Source organism: Tribolium castaneum, chromosome 9 (genome assembly GCF_031307605.1).
Source record: "Tribolium castaneum strain GA2 chromosome 9, icTriCast1.1, whole genome shotgun sequence".
NCBI lineage: Eukaryota > Metazoa > Arthropoda > Insecta > Coleoptera > Tenebrionidae > Tribolium > Tribolium castaneum.
In genome coordinates this window covers 3,866,837-3,880,515 of record NC_087402.1, presented here as the reverse complement: position 1 = coordinate 3,880,515, position 13,679 = coordinate 3,866,837, and the positions used below count along the sequence as shown (strand labels likewise).

Below are 13,679 nucleotides of genomic sequence, written 5' to 3'. Positions count from 1 at the left end.
CGTTTCGTATTTCCTTTGTGAAAATGATTACGATTCAGTAACGCTTGCGCTCGCTTGTTTCCCAAATCATCGTATTTATCATTCTGTAATAAAATCGCCCTCATTTCCTTCTAAATTCCGTAAAAAACATATGGGAAACCGCCAACAAGTGGCTTTCGCATTGAAATTCATGGAACATTTGGGTGTGTTTATTTTGTAATCGGAGGGGTTTGTGCCCGCATAAGGGGTTGAAGCCCGTATGCGTCCGTATGGCGGAGGGATGGTCGTGTGATTTTTCCCCGCACGCGACCCTCTGATTCCATAAGTGACCAATTATTCATCTCAATTATTCGAAGGTGATACCCGTATACCGGTTATTACGGGCGAATTATTATCAGGGGGTGAGATAAGTCCGTGGCATATGTCATCGCAGAGGGGTTATTAAGCACTCGAGGGTTAAAAAAAATCAATTGCCTGAGATTCGGGACGCTCCCACCAATAGTGGAGCGGTTTTTATCAGCTGCTCTTATCGGAATTCTAGAAATAAACTTGTTTTTCAAGCTAATAACGCTGTTTTAGAATATCGAATTTATTTGTGGAGTGGTCTCGGTTTACATTTCATACTAAACGACCGCTTTTTATCCGATGGTGAATCACGAAGAGTCATTGCTAGTGTGATTCAATGCTTTTTCTTTGGTTGAAAACTGTTTAAGTAAATATGGTCTAATGATTTGAAATTAATTTTCTTTGTTTGAATTTCTTTTTGTTGGCGAATCTCGTCTAGGTGTGTCTGGAAGGCAAAAAAAGCCGCCACGATTTATTTTAAGATGGCTATCATGAATAAGCATTTTAGAACGACCCTGACCAAGAATAAGCCGCGAAAATATCACAATAAAGAACCTGTAAATTACCAACAAAACGACGCCAATGCGCAAAAATAACGCGCGAGAGTTTATTTAAGAATGTACAAAGAAACGTGAGGAATTTTAACGAATAACAAAAATGACAAACGATAAATAACTCGTTTGGTTTTAAAAACATGCAAGTCTTCCTGGTTTGCAAATAATTAAGTAAATGTGATTTTCACGCGCCGTTAAATCGGCCGCTGTGGGAGGGCGCTGATAATCCCTTTTCCGGTTGAGAGGAGGAAACGTGGCGGACCTTTCCGGTATTTATTTCCTGCGATTTTTCCAACTGCGCGTTTGTTTTTGATTTTCTCCAAGTTGCAACCAGCTTCCGTCAGCAAAAGCGAGATAACGCGGTCATAACACAATAAAAAATGTGTTTTTGATTGTTTGAAAAAATCACTCAGAATTACGCTATTTTTATTCATATCGCGACACGCTCGAAACGAGCTCATTATCCAAAGGTCAAAAAATATTTTTCGCTCCTTGTTGAATCGAATTGATTTTTAACTAATGGTGAAAAATGACGGTTACGCAACGTTAAGAACAAAGCCCACACTACTTTCGATTCGAGTTGCTTCGTCTCTCATCGCATTTCACTTTTGACGGTGAAAGTGATCAACAAGAGGAAAAAGAGTGAAACCGACGACGGTACGACCGTGACCTAGTGCACGACTCGTGGGACCTGCAGAAGTCTTCTCTTCGGTGTTGATGCGCCGTCGAGCGCGACTTCCACGAGCTGTGACGGCGCACCCACGCCCTGTTATTAAACGGCAGCGGCTAGTCTTGCGTTAAATCATACGAAAGAACTAATTGTACAGACGAGGGATTGGTTTTCAACGTCCGACAACATTTTTAACTAAATTGTGAGGTTTCGAAGGCGGATCGCGTGACCGCTGGGGAACAGATGAACTTTACCATTCCGAGGAGAAATTCAACGTGTCGAGGATTTAACAGGAAAAAGGAAATTTTTCAAAAGAACAAGGAAAAAAGACAAAATGTTTCGTTAATAAAATTCTCTGTAATAAAGGCCTAGTCTTTCCTTATCTGCTTTCTCTAAATCATGCAGTAAATTCAAACAGCCTTGGGCGGAAAGGGCCTCTTACCCCTCAGCGTCTTATCTTCTCATCGCCCAGAAACTTAATCTTTCGACTCGTCATGTCAGCGCAACAAGAGCTAAGCCTTCCATTACGAAACTTGTTGCACTTCTCACAGAATGAATTCGGATATTCGTGAAATCCCACAAAGTGCACAAAGTGCTATTTTCCGACACTTTTTCGCAAAATGAAATTCGTTCAATTGAAAACTTACAAAAATAAAAAAAATTGTAAACTAAGCTGAAAATAATTAGCAATTTTCATCCAGAAAAGTAAATATTTCGCGAATGTTCATCAAAAGTAAGGAGAAAAATCGCCAATCTGAGCCATTGGCGTCATTTATTTCGCAAACTTTCGGCAAGAAGTATTCAAAAAAGTCGGAGAGTTGGGTTAGAAATGGTTTTAAACAGACCTTTTTGAGCTAAAAACCCAGTTTTTTCCCGAAATCGTGGGGTCCGTCCCCGCTTTCGTCCAAATCCGCTGCTGCAAGAACCGCTCTGGTTGCGTTTGATCGAGTGAAACCGTCGACAAAAATCCCGATCGGTTGCATTTCTCGTTTTAATTACCTCTATCGAGTTAATTTAATTTCATATTAGCTGCATATTTTACTGCACGGTTTTCGTCATTATCTCGGCTTTCTGTAGGGTGTGTGTGTGTGGAAAGAGTCGCTCGCCTTGATACAGAAAGGCGTTGCAAACTAGTGAAATCGCGAATGATGGGACACTAAATGGTACAATCGCGTGTCGTTTCCTATTTCCGGAAAAATGCGACCGGATTGCGACATGTTTGGATTATATAACCGACGAAAAATTCGCCTGAAGATGGGAGGAAAACGTACAGTTGTCAGGTGGATCGTGACTTAAATAATGTCGTTAAAACATCTCCAATTTGGGTCATGACAATGAGAATCTTAATAGCTTGTTTCAAAATTTATTTGAATATCAATAGGTTAAAGTCGTTGCGACACGAAGATGATAAACAAAGCGAGGGTAAAAATTTTGTAATTTTTTTGAAAAAATCGACCGATATTGCTGGAATTTTATCGACGACTGTAGCTATTTGTTAAAGGAGGTGATAAGAAAATACGCACCTATTACTACGCAAACATTCGAACGAGTGAAATATTTTTAAAGAAAATTTAGGGCCTTGAAAGCAGACGCGTTTTGAAGGATTCCAGTCATAAGTGGAGATATTCCAGCAGGTAGTGCACTAGGTACTAATCAGAATCAACAACCGGAACAGCCTTGGTTGAAACATATAAGTACACATATTGTCATTCATTATCAAAATCCGCTTTGCACGCGCTAGTCTTGAAAAAAATCTAATTTCCTCTCAAAGTCGCTCTGTCGTAACTAGAGCAAATAGAGATCCCGCGAATTTTCTGCTTTTTGCCAGAGCTGCAAAAAACTCTGAATGCAATTTAAACCGGGTCAAAAGGTCACGGTCAGGAAGATACAAGGAAATAATTTTCAGCTTGAGCGCCTCGAATGGATTGAATTTATTTGAGGCCAAAGTCGCAGAAATTCAGGAGGAGTGTGAAGATAAATTCGGGTCGATTGATTTGTTTGTTATCAATTAGGAAATGTAATAATTGTGATTTGTGTGACTTCCTACCGGCGGTAATGGCCACCTCATGTCGTACAACAAAAGGAAATTAAATTTAATTTCCGTAATTAAATCCGTTTATGTTTGTCGAAGGAATTTGTGGGATTTGTGAGACGTCACACCAGCGCTAATCGAATTCGTGCACCAGCGCTAATTCCTAAAGGCAATACGAGACGAAACGGGGAAAAAATCGCTCGTTTATATCGTTGTCATTTCGAAAATGGAAACCTACGTGAATCGTGGATTAAAACGCGAAGAGAAAGTCATCGAACCAGTATTTATTTAGTGAAGTAACAGTCAAACACATTTACTTTCGATTTTTAAAATTAAAGGAAATCGCGATTTACGCAATTACTCCCGAGTGATTTTTTCGAAAATAATACAAAACCTGTTCCGGTCTTTTTTCGGAGAAAAATCGGTTGATGGTTTATTTTGAAACGCGTAATAATTTTATGTAATTAGCTAATAAAAGGGAAATATTTCAAGCTCGCGTGAAAGTACGTTTCGTAAGGTACACGCTTTTTTCCTATGATAATTGATACGCGATAGCGACTGGAACTTTCGAAATGTCAACGATACCAAAATGGTCAAAATTATGGAAATTGACTGATTCCGGAAGAATTACCGGACCATTTACAAAAACAAACAAATGGTGCTGATGACCAATAACATAACGAACGCCACTTATCTAATTCTCTTGCTAATTTTGTTATCTTATCAAATAATAATAAGACTAAAAATAGCCACAAAAGTAAGCTTTATGACCTCTTGTTCCCATTTTTTGAAATAAGTCTTCTGTTTATCTCGATTATTACAGGTGCTGATTAGTGTTGTGTTTACAATCTGATTTCGTTTACGAAATAACTCCTTTTAGCTGTTTGTTATTTCGTCCGTTTTCGTAACACCCGTTTTGCCATTTTTCCCTTCCGGCTGTTTGCCGTCAGAATTTAAGCCCGTTTGAAGAAATAATTGAAATGAACACCCAAATCTCGCCTGTTTCTCCAATCCCACACAATTATCTTTCTTAACATAGAAAAAAATCGTCTTACGAAACGTCATATTATAAATACAATTAGGTAAGCCTCGGCCGCTCCATAATGCATGAGCGTCTTATGGCGAAAACGCTTCCAAGCAGATTAATTCTTCCCGTTATCACTTAAACGAAAATAATAACAGTTTAATTGGGAAAAAACCATTCGAGTAGCATGTCTGGAACATATTAATAAACATAGTGGATGTTGTCGCCAGTAATTTGACTAGATTGACGTCCAGCTGAAAGCAATTGTTTCATATTAAATGTGACCGATGTGGGGTCAACTGTGCCCCTTTTCGAGCTTGATTGGCTGAATAAGCGCCGCTCGAAATACACGAAATTAATTGGACGGCTTTTGTAGAAAGATAATGATTTGGTCTCGTTAATAAACACTCGCTTTTACATCTTTCTGCTAACTTGTAACATTGCAACTTTTGAGAACGGCTCGAGAAAGTGAAAACTGATGTTACAAGAATGTATGTCGCGTCGAACAACACGAGGAGCCTCCATCGGCATAATAATACACCGCGGACGTCGTCGTAAGCATGCTAATATTACATTTTATATGTTTCTAATAGTGCGGTATCCTGTCTCGGACGCGGATTGATGGAGAGACTCGAAAAATCCTGCTAAACCCGTACCCAACAAAAACAAAATCACTGCTGCAGGGTTGTGGAACTGGTTCTCTTTTGACTTTTAGATGGTTTTCGAACCGAGCCAGAGAAGAAAAAAATTATCGAAGCATCCGGAAAAACAACTCGACGTAACATTCATTTAATTCACCCCAGCGTGAGCTTTCTAATTTTTTCCAAATTCGAGCACCGATGCACTTTAAATTGCGCTGCACCTCAAGTGTGCTAATAACAAGCTTTTTCCGGGGATTACTCACGAATTTGGCAGTTGCGGTCGCCAGTTTCGCAACTAACGAACAGTTTTGTTAAATAATTTGGACAAAATTACTTAATGGAAATTGCTAAATGGAAAAAAAAGAGAAAATGTTGAAAGGACTCTTCCAGAGTGGATAGAATGTAACATGAAATTATGCGCTCACTTCTCACAAGATTGATGAATAAAAGGATTTTTTCTGCTTTCGTTACTTTCTTCGACTAAGAAAAAGTTATATTCAGTGGACTTAATCAGCAGATTTTTCACTCGAAAGGCCAGTAATTGGTAAAAGCAGTTTTCATAATCGAATTTTCTTCTCATGGGCGATAAAAAATGTCGCACAGTTTGGCAACCCAAACGCCTATCAGTCACGGGATATTTATTTTCGTTAAAATTTATCGCGTCGCTTGATTGTCGTCATAATTGTGTTTATTTGGTAATAAATTTAGTTCGCAATTAACACTATTCGAGCTGTGGGTTCATTGTTTTTGCTCCGATTACCAAGCAATTGTGCTAAAATTTCCTCCAATTTTTCCCAAAACCACGATAAGTGGACAGGACGTTCAGGGTCACTAGTATTTTCCTCGAAATTTTCGATTAGCCAACGTTTTAAACCTCCAAGAACCGGCGTGCAATATTTACAGTCTTCATAATCGTCGATTACTCAATGAACAGGCAAATACGAACCTGTTTTACGACCGCTTTCACGACCTCTACATGGCACCTCGGCAAGAGAGGTATGAATTTTGCGAAAACAGTCGAAAATTAACGCCCATTCAAGGCTAAAAACCCGTTTTTCCGCGCATCTGTCCCACCTGTGCGAAAAACTTCCGGCCTTTATAGATGGCCTAGTTCGATTCGCAGGTGGTGGAAAAATTCCAAAAATCGGAATAGCCCGTGTCAAAACAAAATTTGTTTACTTGGCGATTTTAAAAAATTTGTCAAGAGTTTATTAATGTTGATTCAAAATTCAAAATGAAACGAACTGGGAGGTTCCCAAGCCTCCTCCCCAACGTCCTGAAGGCGATTAACGAACGCAAGGAGGGAGGCGGCTCGAGGGCGATGAATTTGGTGGAACACGCCCTCAGGAGGGCGCAAGTTCGCCACGGGAATAACCCTTTTAAGGATATCATCTCGGGAAGGAGACGCAGGAAGAAGAAGGAAGAGAAGAGCAAGCGACGAAGGAGGAGGAGGCATCGCAAGGGGCACTCCACGGATGCGAGCGGTGCAGAAAGTGATGATGACTATGAGACTGACACCGACTCGGAAAGGGACAGCAGGACAGGAACCCCCGAACCCTCAGACAGGGCCAGAAGGCGGCACAGGAAGAGAAGCAGGAGAAGGCGAAAGGCGCAATAGGGGGTTCATTATAAATTTGCCATTGTTCAAATAAATTTTGTCGAGTATTGGGGAAGGTTTTAATTGGATGCACGCGACCGAGAGAAAGGTGATGCTAATGACTACGTATTTCGAAACTGCAGTGCAGGAAACGGAAAATGATTCATAATTTGCGAGTTTTGCTTCTAATTGTAAGTGAAAGTGGAATTAGGAATGAGGGGCTTGTTGTTACTGCTTTTGGCAGATTTTTACGGAAGAATTCTAAAAAATCTTTTTTGCTTCGTTTCCCAAAAAATGAGATTTGAATTAAATTTCGAAAACTTTGACGTTTCCATTGACGTGTGGAAGTTTTCTGGCAATTGGTGAAAATTTCCACTAAATTCGTGTCGTGTTATCTGAAGGCCGCGCCCCTTGAGCGTTTCTGTGTGTGTCTTTGAAGTTCTTCGACATCTGCGAGCATCGTCTCGTCAAATATTGACACTGTGATAAACTGCAACCGGCAACGAGATCCAAGATATGAATATTTTCGATGCCACGTGTGATTTTTGAAAGTACAATGTGCCTCATTATATTACCAAATGAGATCGAAGGGTCCGTCAATCAGCATTGGTGACCTCGTCGCGAAAAAGCCAATTTTCTTAAATTATTAAATAGGTGGGGAATTCCTCTTAACAATGCCTTATTAGCATTTATTAGCAGGAAGTGTCCTTGTAAACCAGCACACGTAGCGCTACATTGTAATTCCACAGGATAAATCAAAGACTTGACGGTTTCACCTAAGAGCAGTCTGAGTGGCGCCGAAGAAGATCGGAAAACAAAAAGACCTGAGAGGCTATTAGAGGGACGAGCGAGGGTTGCTTGCGGTGCAGACCTTGAAACAACTTTTGGGTTAGGCTTTTGGTCGTTTTTTTTTCTCTCATCGTCGAGTCGAAATTCACGGTCGAACCACCTCCTCTCTCTCGAGATTCGCGTCTGATATGAGGAACCGGGCGTTCGACGGTGACAACACCAAAATCGAGAAAAAAGTCGCGATTTTGAAAAAGAGAAACTTGGCAGCGAGCTACAGCTCAGAACCAGTCTCACAAAAGTGATGTTTGCAATATCCAGTCGTCCGTGACTTTCAGATCCTCAAATATTTAGTGATCGTTCGCAAACAGAAAATTAAATAACATTTCATGAATATACAACGCGGAGCGTTGTTGTTATTCCAAGCGTTTACCTATCTAAAAGCTAAATAAACAGATGAACCCCTTGGAAATACTAAGCAAACAGCGGGACCACGACGCGACAACTATACCGGGTCCGGCAACCTTAGCGCGCATCCAAATTTACCAAAATTTTACAACTTTAAACAATTTATAGATCTTTTTACAAAACTTTTTTTCTATGTTGTTATCGTAATCTCGTTTATAGGCCTGTAAATGCAAGATAAAGTGCCCCTTGTGGTCCAGATTAATCAAAACTAGAGTTTAAAACTATCCAAAATCCAGGCCTAGCAACATACGTTTCATGACCCAGACTGATTGCCGAACTTGTTAAAGATATAGAATTTTGACCTAAGCATAATAAAATGTTACCTACTTGACGTAATAGTTAATTATGCCCAAAATAACATTAATAACTTATTGGGTTTCGTTCTAATCCTGGTGCAATTCCTATTTGTTGTTTTGTGAACGTGAACCTGAACGGTAATTTATAGTGTCATTAAAAACGCATAAAAAATATGTTTTACACATAATCGACACAAGCGTTTAATTAAATGCATAAATGCTTTCTAATCGAGACTAAATAACCAAAATTGGTTGCTTTCTTATCAAAAAATCCTGACTCATTCAAAATGGAAGCGACAGACGTCTTCGGCCAGTGTTAATAATATCCGTTTTACGCCAACATTTCGAATGTTTTGTAAACAAAATTCTGTTTTTCGTCGATGAGAAACGATACGAGCACTTGAACCGTATCGTATTAAAAGTTATATTGATCTGTTTATGTCAAATGAGATAAAGGACATTTTTAAACCGATCTTTGTAGTCATAACCTTAGTTGCCCTTCGCGATAAGACGAACAAATAAGAACCCATTGAGCTATATTTGGTCTTATCAGACGAGTGGTCTGTTCGGTACAAACTCTAAACGGAAGTAGTACTCGAGATGGCGACACTTGCGCCATTCTTGCTCACACGACGGCAGATGGCGGTCCGTACTGCCATCTTCATCGTAACGACCTTGGCCTTTAAAAGCGACCATAATTTCGAATCAGCAGATTCGCTTTCATAAACAACATGATGACGTTGTGGGATTCGCGTTTTTTCACTTCGCTTTGCGTTTAAAAATGAGAAATTTCATCTCGGCGAAATTTGAGGCTGTTTGTCGATTTTTTTGTAAAAATATCGGTCGTTCCGTACCGGTTGCTATTCCGTTTCTCTTATGTGAAGTAACTATTTGCCTCGGTAATTTTGTGGGGAATGGCGTAATGTGTCGCACAGATTGATTTACAAGGAAGTGAAATGTCCCGCAGACAAATGAACTTTAAAAATTAAGTAATGCAGTTTGTACGTTTTTATGTAACGCGACGACGTGATGGTACCGATTATGGTACTCCTCTTGCCCAACACCAGGAATTACTCCAAGTCCACCAGACTTCAAGTGTAGCAAACAGTGAATTTTACATCTAGAAAGTTGGATTTTTAAATGAGATTTGAAAAGCGTTTCTCAAAGAAATGAAAAAATATTTCGTTCACTTTTACTTCACACGAGAACAATTCGCTCTTACTTTGAATGCTTTCTTCGCGCCACCTCGCCGACCCGATTTGATCCGCCGTTTCGCAATGGTTAGCCCTAAGGGTCACTTAATTATCAGCAAACGCGCAAAGTGTAAAAATTAAATGCCAGGTTAAGGTTAGCTTATTCTTAGAGAGGACTAGGACATCTTCTTCCAAGCGTGACGGTTAACCGTGCATTTAATACCTACGTGTATATTTATTTTAATCCCCCCATCAATGTGCGTAATTATTTCACAATATGCGAGTTACGAAACTTTTTAAGGGCTATTTATGACTCTTTGGAAAATTCCTCGACCTTTCCCAAGACGATAAACCGCTTTAATTAAAGATGCAGCCCCCCAGGACCTTACAATCACTAAAAATACCAGGAAAAATAATCAAAGGTCACGTGTGTTATCAATTCGAGTTAATTGGTTATCACTTGGTGACGTCAACGCGTTTACATCATTTGAAACTTTTTTTCCTTGACTCGAGGGTAAGAAAGAAAGAAAAGGGTCCCTGGGTTCCACTCCACCCCTCATAAAAAAGATTTCTCGAAGATAAATTTGGCCCCTTGTCAAACCTAAACATTATTATACAGCCACAAGTGTGCAAAAAGTAGTTTAGAGGACATGGTAGAAAAAGACGTGCTTTATCGGAATGGTTTCCAGTCTTTTCAACAACGGTTTCACATCGAAACTACTTTCCGCTAACTAAATGTATCTACAAGTGTCTGCAGTTGGACGGTTATGGACTCGAAATGGACGTATTCATAAATGGACGCGAGTGAATTGGACGAACGTAAACATAAATTGTAGGGTGAAACTAAGCTGTACGGCACGTTTCACACTGCACAAGTTTCGGGTAGTACCAATAATTGTTTTACACCACAAAAGGTTTTTCCTACTCCTCACTCCTATTGAACTATAATCCAATTGTTTAAACTTTTTTCGATTTATAATAGTAGTAGTTATCCCTATCAGGGAAGCCTTTATTCAAAATTGCCTAGAACTTGTTCTTTCTATTATCTAGTTCACCTATCGATTTTTTATAAAGTTCTTCTGTTTTTTCAAGAATGGAAAAAGTATAGGGCTCATAACTATCATAATCGCACATAAAATACGTATACAGAGTGTTTCATGCAATTTTACTGCGCTTGTAAAGTACTACCAAAAATAAAAACATATTTCTATTACGAACTCGATTATACATTTTCAAAAATTGAGTCTTCTCTGGTTTGCTCACCCCTTCAAAAAATTAAAAAACATTATTATTATTAGGTAGTCAGTGTTTAAGATATATAGATTAGAATAATATTCATTCCGTCTCTTGATAGAACACATGATAAATGTTTATGGCTATTAATGAGTCTAGTGTTTTGTGACTTTTGTAGTACACCCTGTTATTCTCTTTTCACATTAATGCGCATCAAATACATAGATTGTGGAAGTTTTAATGCACCTGTTACTTTAAGATATTATTTTTTATACTTTTATATTCTCTTATAAAATATTTCGGTAACTATTTGTGGTAGAATCATAGATTGGGGATCCCTAGGCCTTAGGGTGGACCTTGTGTCCCTCTTTGTCAAGATGAAAAATTCCTCAAAAAATTGGGACAAATATCGCAATAACAATGTTATCACTTATCAACAAATCGGTAAAATTGACGTATAGAGAGGATGATGGCGCGAAAATCTGTGTTGATGTAACGGAATTATCGCGAGTCAAAAATGGCGTTTGAATTTTTCCCCAGTTATTCAATCAATAATAAATATAGAAGTTGTTGCAAAAATACGAACTTCTTATCATTATTTGTACTTGCGAAATGATATTTAATTCTTACTCATTATTTACTTAATTAAAATTGTTTAAATGACTTTACGTTTATTTATTTGTCATTTAATGAATGTGTTTTTTCTTTATTTTCATTGTTTGAGGAGACATTCAGCAAATGACTAAATCAAGGTTTAAAACGGCACGTTTCTTGTGTTTTGTTTACTTTTTCAAAGAACTTTGTTCCGCCTTTAAATCATGTTTACTTTGTTATTTTTAGTATCTAATCTATCGAGTTGTTTTGTAAATTCCGCCTCGATTCCCGAATAATTTTTTGTTAGATCTCGTGCGTTGGGCTTCCGAGAACAGAATCGCATCTCTTTTCCAGCGTAAACCTGGCGCCCGACAACAACTCGGCAACCTCGCCCGACTGATTAAAGGCATGGTCGGCAACAAGTGGCAACGACGACTCCAACCACGCATCTTTAACGCATATGAGCAAGACATAAATACGAAAAGGAAAAAAAAAACGTGGAGAAATTAGCTGACAAGGGCTCGAAAAACGACGATTTGTTGTTGTTTTGTCGCGGTTTGCAGTTTGCGAATCGGCAACGTCGACGAAAACCGATATTATGCAGTTTCGGAACGTTGTCGGCATTGATTCGCCCCTTAATTAAATTTTCGTCGAGTATGAATTTAATTAATTAAGTTTTTCATTGTTTGGTGGCTCTCATGACCTTTGCGTCTCTCGAAAAAAGCTCCGAAAATCATGCATTGGGCCAAGGCCGGCGTAATTTTCTCAATTACGCTTTGGAAAAAATCGGCTCGTTATAAACAAAACACCAGCGGTTGGGTCTCGTTGGTACCTGTGGCTAGTAGATCGCACGGCCAAGGTCGATACGGGTATATTGCGGATGGTACCGGGAGATAATCACCGTTTCACCCAGATTCGGTGCCTATTGAATTCGTTTGGTCACGTATAGTTTCGAGTTATCGCCGTTTGCATAATGAAACCGAATTAAAACTGACCGCAAAGTTCAGCGATAAACGAGAGAAGGGAACGCGAGGATTTTTCTTTTTTTATCACAAATCCTGGTTATTATTACGATAGAGTTATCAGTTCTGAAATTAATTTATTATTATGCACGGCCATGTTGTCAAAAATAATTTCCTCTGATATTGTTTATCGTGTTATTTGTTGGTCTACTAATTTCATTACTCGGTTTTGATCACGTCCGCAGCATTATCTCGGAAAACCGACGTAAACAATGCTCCAACTCAGACGATTTGAGTATTTTTTATCTCAAAACAGAAAAATAACCAGTGTTTTACGCGAAAATTGTGACTTTCCAAGGCTGGGCGTGAAGTAAACAAGAGATTTGGGTGCGTTTTTGTTGATTCGACTTCGATTAAAGTGGTTTTAATGCATGGAGCATTGCCCGATAGACGGCACATCTTATTGGACGATCGAGAAACCAATGATAAAGGCGTCGCGACGCCGACACACCCGACGACCGGATTAAGATGGCGGCAATCAATAAAGGAACTGACGCCAGAAAGGGGAACTCAATCTGAGAGCATTTGCATTTTAAATTTCGGGCGTTAGAGCTGGTTTATGGTTTCTGCCCAATAAAGTTTTATTTCGGGGGATTTGGGCCAGGTCTCGAATTTTATGCGAAAGCGTGAAGCTTTCCAAAGTTAATTTAATTTAAAAATGTTGGTGGAAGCAGACGATTGCGGGGCGTCCCTCCGGGAGCCGGTTGGGTCCCTCTCCTTTCTGTCAAAAATGATAAATGCGTTGCGAAAACGGCCCGCCGTTGCGGAATCGTTCGGAAATGTCCAAATGCGTTTGAAACCGGGTCACATCGTCGTCCGTAGCTATCCTGTCGTGTTCGGTGGCATTTTGTCATAGAATCGATATTCATTTTGACTCCGACCGCGTTTAATTAATATGAAAATTGTGCCATTAAGGTTAGAAAGCTTTAATTAGATATTCCGCTCCATTAGTCAACCTCGAAGTAATAATTTCAAAATAGCTGTCGAGGTGTACAACGGCGTTTCTACGATTTTCTTGTCGTTTTTTATTTTTCGAGAATGTTCGTTTTTATCTTCGGAAAGTGGCGAAGACGTCCGAGATTTGTTTGTTGCTATCGTCCTCCTTTGATTAATAATAATCACCGTGCACACAATAATTCCATTTATCGGTCTAAATATAGCGTACGATAAATATTTGGTTGCGAGTTTTGCGCAAAATGCGACAAACAAGGTTTCAAAGAGACGAACTTCCGTGCCATCAAGGCG

The 13,679-nt window shown here is 39.3% G+C and overlaps 1 protein-coding gene across 1 annotated transcript in view; it reads left to right on the top strand.

The window, feature by feature from the left end:
* Positions 1 to 13,679, top strand: part of Tis11 (Tis11 zinc finger protein) — a 30,169-nt gene that overhangs the window by 622 nt on the left and 15,868 nt on the right. The window lies entirely within an intron of this gene.